Genomic DNA, 7700 nt, shown 5'->3' with positions numbered 1-7700 from the left:
GAGACTGGAATAGATGGGAGGGGGGAGAAGAAGTGAAGAGCAAATGTAGACATAGTAAAGACAAATCACGTATCACATTAAGCAGCTAAAAATATGTATGTACAGTCCTTTCCTAATAATAGTTTTTCATGGTAGTTGCCATAGGGATAGAATGAACAGTGAAGCTCATAGGCGGGCATCCACAAGACAATCTCTTTCTTAAGATGCAGACCACACTATGAAAAATTTGAGAATCCATGTACTACTGTAAAAGAGCTGGAAAAATCCATTATTTTATAGTCACTTACACTATTTTTGTATTTCTTCCCCCAAAGACAATGAAAGGTAAATTGTGAAAAACAAAGTAATGGTTTAATAATCTTTCAGTTTTAATCCTCTCTGGTTTTATTTGTAACATATAAGGACATTTATTTTTTTTAAATATTACATTATATAAATGTTAAACTGACAGGCCTTTTTAACCCTCTTCTCTACTACATGTAAATGACCATTGCTTCTCTTCATCCCAAAAGCTGTACATTTCAAGAAGGTGCTGATGTGTCAAAAAGGCTACATTCTGTCTAATTTATCAAACATGACTGGAATGAAACATTAATACTTGTATGTTGTTATGGGAAATAAAGGCTATTTTAGCTACCTGTTTGTCATGGCTTTCTTTGTAGTCTGCTGCCTCTGAGTTATTGCTGGAATCTTCATTTTGATTTTTTTTTTAAATATCTGCTCCACATATTTAGTAATTTTCTTAAGAATAGTTATTTGCAAATATATGGACCAGCTAACTGACATGCTGCCATTTCTTGCATGAAATGCTGCACTGCAGCACATTAGGAATGAACACAACTGAAATTTAGCATGGGGAATTAAAGTAGACAGAATATAATTACTCAAATTGGAATTTGACCAAGATTAGACCGATTTTAATGTTTTGTGTCTCATTCAGTAGAGTGCACTTACACCAGCAGAGTATTCCTGAGAACCATGACAGTGCATTGAATCAGTGCTAATGGAGAGAGAATAATACCGTCTATTGAACTACTAATACTGTTTAGTGGTTTTGCTTCAATCCCAATAAGGATGCATCTCTATGGCTCAATGTATGAAACAAAAGAAACCTCCTTGGAGTTTGTTTGAAACACTTCATTTTGATACAAAAGCAAACTGAAAAGCATTTGTCATGGAAATGTGAGAGCAGAAGGGCTGTTTCAGAGGACATAAATACTTTTTATTTCTTAATCACTTTTACATTGATTACTATTAATGTTTATCCTGTATAAAATACCTTATTATAAACATAGAAATATAATGCATGCAATAGATAGATAGATAGCATATATGACCTGAGGCTCCAGAACTGACATTTGTATACAAAAACTAAATATTTAATGTGTACCAGGACCCTTCTCTTAAGCATATTTCTTGTAACTACAATATATTATAGTGAAGATGAAAATTTGTGAAAAATAAAATGTCAGTAGTTTCAATTTGCAAATTTTGGTGAGCTGCACATTTTAACGTGGTGAATAACTATTAAACGTTTCTATATAAGTATCTTAAAAAGTTTGAATAGTGACAAAAACATCTCTAATTCTTATCTTTCAATCTGTAAAATATGTGAAGGAAAAAGAAGGTGGATGCTAATAGGCTGATTAAAGGTAGACCATTCCTGATGCAGCATGGAATTAGACATACTAATCAGATTCTGTGCTTAAGGGACAGAAATAGAAATCAAAAGAAGTGGAGCAGGCCAACACACTGAACAATTCTGCCTCTTCTCTTATCTTTAATGTAACTAATTGTATTGACTCAGACTTTCCAGAAAAGATGGACAGTTGATAAAATATTTACCCAGGTGAGTTGTTTATTGTTTTTCCTATTTTATTTTAGCCACCAATGGTGTCTTTTTCCTTCAGTAATTGGAAAGATACATGTCTATAGTTATACTATTATTGCTGACCTGGACTGAGAGTACAGAAAGGGATAAATGCAAAGGGAAAAATGTTTTAACTTGTTAGCCTGTTTAGTTCCAACAAGATCTCAGCATGTCCTTTATCTTAGAAAATTCGTGAAGCTTCTGTGTTAACACATGGGGAATGTGAACAGCTAAGAAAAATGGCTCATATGACAGTAAATGCGTCTATAAACATCTTTTGTGTTTTAAAATAACTGTCCTAAATGTCCAAAATGGATTGTGTAGCTATATAAATATTGTAGCTCATATTCACATCTTCTGTATTTTTATAAAATAGGGAAATTCTATAGTAATTCTACATAATAAGAAAAAAAGGTTCAATTTAAGGAATCAATTATATTTGAGTGTGTAATCTAATATTGTGAATTAAATGTGAATGAAGGTCTGCTAAATAGCATCAGATATTTTGAGTAGATTTTGTTTCCTGGTGTTAAATCTGATATTTTATATATGAGACTTAATTCTAATATACAAATACTTTGCATAGCAGAAGGCATAAAAAGCCAAAGTCCGTCTGCCCAGTTATTTATATTGCCCTCATCTGTAATACTAGCTGAGCACTTTTCTGAAGGAAGTATATCTGTATAGGAGCGACGGATGGTGGTTGTGAAGACTGATACAGGTAGAATGGAGAGGTGCAATGCTTAACCAGCAGTGCCTGTTGCACTGCAGAGTTGGTTACTAGTTTACCAACTCAGCAATATGTGATGGTAAGTTAACTGGTTATATATTTTCTTGTCAACTCTTTTCTCTGCCTATTTAACCTCTTTAGAGGAAGTGTTTCCCCACTCCTGTATAAGAAGACAAGCACTCTATCATTAATCCTAATAAAAACAATGTAATCAAGAAACAGGTGTTTTCTCAACATATCTTGACTGAACTAAAAGTCAATTCAGGCAGGCCTCTTAAATATTAAACACCACTGCCTTCTATCACGATCATCACCCTCGCTCACCTTTGAATTCTGTCCCATACAGACACTCCAGAGAATGACCCCAGAAGTTTACATCAGTGCTGCTCTATGGGCAGTAGGTCCTGTACAATGTAACTGAGCTGCTCTGGCTTAGGGAATGAGAGCCTAGAGGATATTGCAGGAGCTGTGGTGCCACAAGCTACCAGGATGGAGTTTTAACTATTGTATTTTATCTAAAATTGTTTGGTTTTTTTTTCTTTTTTTTTTTTTTTAACTTAGAATCATAGTGTTATTTTGCTGTGTTCAATAGTCACAATAATCTCTGGTAAACAACAACCTGACTCTCATCCAAAGAAAATTGTAACTGACAGTGTGCAAGCATTGCACAGTCATCTTCTGTGGGACTTGTGAATTGTAAGTGTAATTAGGAAAAGATTTAAGATTAACAATATGCATGTTATGGTTGGAGGAAAAATAAAATGGACACTTGCTGAGTGCCTGGTTACAATAGACACCAACGGTTTGGAAGTCAAATAGACAGTAGCTTTTAGTGAGTAACCAACTGAACCAAATAAACCAGACAATCCTTTACCCATAATATTAGTAACTACATTCAGGAGGCCACAATGTGTTTTAGGTCTGTGGCCCATTTTGCAGAACAGTCTCACTGTCACTGAAGCTTTTTAGGTGTGCAAAGCCAGAGCTGGCTGACGCTATGGGTGCCCCATTTGTGACTGACCAGGCCACTGTTACAGGAATCATGCTCTCCCTTATTAAAGTTGATGAAGATTTAGCCTACAGCTACTAATAATTTCACATCCTTCTGCCTAGCCAAAGCATCGCCTGACCTGGCAACTCTCTAGAATCATGCTTTATTATCAAGGATTATCTGCCAAGCAAAAATGAGTATAAAAGTTACTATAAAACACGTGTGCAGTACCACAGATACCCTAGAAGCTTTGACAAACTCATTTTCATCAAAAGGAGCTAATCCTCTCCCATTTAAGCCATTAGGAGTCTTTCCATTGATTTCATTGGGAGCAGGATAGTGCCAAGAGATCTGGGACAAAAATGGCAAAAGACAGAAAAAAGAAATGCAGCGAAAAATGTATTAAACTGACAGAACTTTTACAAAAAAAAAAATTGATTCAATATAATGGAGGGTGTAAGGCAAGGAACTTAACATAACCTTTTTTTTTTTTAATTAAGCTAAGTGCAGAAGCCCTTTAAGTCAGTTACAAGGCATATATACAGTAATGGTACTATGAACATCTGTCATTCTTCTGAACTAATATTGGTCACTGGAAAATGTTAGAAATCCCATCCCAGAACCTTCAATGTACAGAACTCCCATTAAAGTCAACAGGAGCTCTGTTTATGGAATGTTTGAAGGTTTGGGGGGAGGAGGGAGGTATCTTTATTGATTTCATTCTTTTATACAACGAAGGGAGATGTATATTTTCAAATTTATGCAAAGGCTAAGTCTTCTGATGCAGGGCTAAAATGGGTCTCCACACCTTGCCACGGGCAAGACATGGTGCCCTTGTTATTTATGATTTCTTAATCTTTTTTTTCCCCACAAAGTTTCAAGATAATTTAAGAAAAAGTCAGCTTGGCTTAGTAAAGGGAACTCAGAGCATATATTTAGCTTTCACAACAGAAAATGTCAGAAGTGGCTTGGTCAGAGATGATGAACAATTGAAAGCTGAAGCTAGGTCTTTTTCCTTTCTTAAAAGGAAAGGGAAAAAAAAGTTTTCCCTTTCCTGTCACTGCCCCCTAGTGACAGCCCAAGTATAATTTTAAATATAATGTTGCCTATATTTAAACTACTTCTAATTCTCAGTTAAAATAAAGTCCTCTTTGTAACATTGAAATAACTTCTACTTTCAGCTCGTAATACTATGAAGGGATTTGGCTCTGTGTGAAGGACTACATGAAAGCTACCATCAATTTGGCATGACCAGCTTCCAAGCTGCCCATCTAAATCTGTTTCACACTATCAGTCTGATATTAGATTATTCCATTTTCATTTTGTTACAGTATTAGCCATGCTAAGTTCGAGTAATTTGTTTGGGGGACCTCTGGACAAACCCTATGTGCTACATAAGTTATGTTATTAATTCTGTAGGTAGTACTCTTTCCTGCAATTCAGTATGGTGTTGAGAGGCACTGTGCAGTGGGAGGTACCTTGTTTTGGGTGAGATGGAAAACCAAGACCCAAATATCTTTGGCTATTAAAAATCCCATGGGATATTTCATATGGATAGAAGTGTTAATCATGGTGTGTTGGCCTGACTTCAGTCTGAGAATAATTCCCATACCTACACTTTCATTTGGATATGCTATTCTTGTTTATTGCCTGTTCTGAACCAGCACGTAGTGTTGTTGGATGCTTCAGATTGTTGACAAGTTCTGTCTAAGTGGAGGCTGTATTTCTGTGAGCAAATTATTTTCATGTTTTGTGAAATGTTTCAGGATCTTGTTGAACAAAGATCTCACCCATATGTCTTGCCTCCCATTTCTTTTGTGGTGATTTTATAGTACCAGTGAGTGTTCCAGGCAGTCCACTGAAGATATTTTAAAGAAAGCCAGGTCTCTTCTCTTCTCTGGCAAGCATACAATATAAGTGGGAATAAACTGTAGAGCAGTAGAGGCAAGAGATAAGAAAAAAAATTACTTAATTAAGGCCTACATTTCTTGGCAGCATGTGTTTTTTCTTGGGTGTGAGAGTTTGTGCATTTAACATAAAAAAAAAATTCTTTTTGCAGGCCATCCTGCAGAAATAGGTATTTAGGAGTGATTTAAATGAGCTGACAGTGATGGTTTGGTGAACAGATAGATGTTGGAAGAGCATTCCTAGAATAAGCGGCAGTGTGGAAGGAGGCATATGAGAAAATATGAAAGCTATCAAGGATATGAATCTTTCTGCCTACATAACTTGATGTAATGATTGGCCCCTAATTAGAGTTATCTTAAAGTTATCAGTGTTAGTAGTAGAGTACGATCAATGTACCTGACACTTTACAAGATGAAGGACAAGATCTGCTCTCTAACACAAAGAGTTTAAATTTGAATACAGACAAGATGGAACAGAACAAAAATGGGTGTAGAGATCCACTGATTTTGGGTGGGGAGAGCAACATAGGAAGTATTCAGGAACAATGTGGGTTTTAAGAATGACTTCGAAGGAAGAAGGAGAGAGAGAGAGAGGATACTTGGGAAACAAGCAGTGACTGACTGTTCCCAACGTAGTTGGCAACATGATACAAAGAGCAAAGACAAGTTGGAAAAGGAGATGAACACAACAGTAAGGAGAGAGAGGATATTGAGGAGCTTAGGGAGTGAGAGAGGTAATGTAAGGCAATGAGAAAGAGAAGTAGATAGGGATACGTTTATGTAGGTCCTCGAATGTGAAGACAAGGATGTTGAATTTGAAGACAAGAAATGATTTAGGGCCTTGTAAGAGATTCATATGGTAGAGGCAGGAAGGATGAGAGGTAGGTGATTTTAGCAATGACATTTTGGGTAAGTTGACTAGTGTGCAGTCACCAGCATTATATGAGTCTGGAATGTGAAACATTTTAGCTAAAGGATTGATTAGGACGGTTCAATGTAACATTGTCATGTGTATTATGGCTACAGCTAGGCCATCTAAAACATAACTGTAATTAATTACAAAAAAGAATGAACACTACTTTGAAGCTAATTTTTATCCTGAAAGAATGTTAAACATTTTACAAAGGATTTTTCTTCATTGCTATAAAAAAATTAATACTGATTCATTGTTTCTTCTCTGGTTACATATTATTACACTATACTTTGTTCCTCCATATTTTTCTTTAATTTCCTCTATCTTTTTTCCTTTTAAGCCAATGACCATTATTGTAATGTTGCCTCACTACATGTTTTTAATATCTATTGCTATCTTGAAGAAGTTCACGTTTTTAAAACATAATAAAGTAGATTTAACTATGTTCCACAGCCTAAAATTTAAATTCCTACTACCAGTTAAACAAGAAAAAAAATTCTTACAGCAATTCATACCTAACAAAGAACAGTGGGATCTCAAAAATATATGTTATTAAGACTGTTTCTTTGGTCTAAGAGAGTTAATACCAAGGCTTGTAAGAAGTAATGAAATACATTGCCCCTTATGAACAGGAACTAGAATGGTATTCACAACAAAGATATGGACAGAAGCTTTAATTAGCTTTATGGTTGTGGATAATCTTTCACTCATGTCTGTTAGTTAAGGAGATATAAATACTAGTCACTTATTCTGAGCCAGCCAGAGTGCTGCTGCTTATATCAGGAATAACTTTAGCACGTAGAGCTCTATGCCAGTACATCTCAGGCTCAATTCTGCAAAGTGCTGAGCACCCTTAACTCCCATTTGAGCTGATGAAAGTTGTCAATGCTCAGTGTCTCACAGGAAGTTCACAGCAATGTACAGAATTGAGTCCTAGTTAAGGGTCTTATCTTGCAATCCTTATCCCTTCAAGTAATCTTTACTGCAATCAATGAAACTGCTCATGTGACTAAGGATTACAGGTGATAAGACTGTTAATTATCATCAAATTTACAAATCTAAGATGTGGAACCAACAAAAAACAAGTAGGTACACTGGTACAGTGAAAGGAAAAAATAACGTGAGAAGAAGCACAGTGAAAAAGCTGTGAAGGAAAAGACACCCAGTAGTCACCTTTGCCTATTCTCTTACCTGAAGCAATGAATCGGGGGATGGAGGGAGAAGCATAAATAATATCAGGAGAAGTAGTAGAAATAGCAACATTATTGTGGATCATGTATGTGCTTTTT

The sequence above is a fragment of the Gopherus flavomarginatus genome, chromosome 3 (assembly GCF_025201925.1).
Source record: "Gopherus flavomarginatus isolate rGopFla2 chromosome 3, rGopFla2.mat.asm, whole genome shotgun sequence".
In the NCBI taxonomy this organism is placed as follows: Eukaryota; Metazoa; Chordata; order Testudines; family Testudinidae; genus Gopherus; species Gopherus flavomarginatus.
This window is presented reverse-complemented; position numbering follows the sequence as displayed.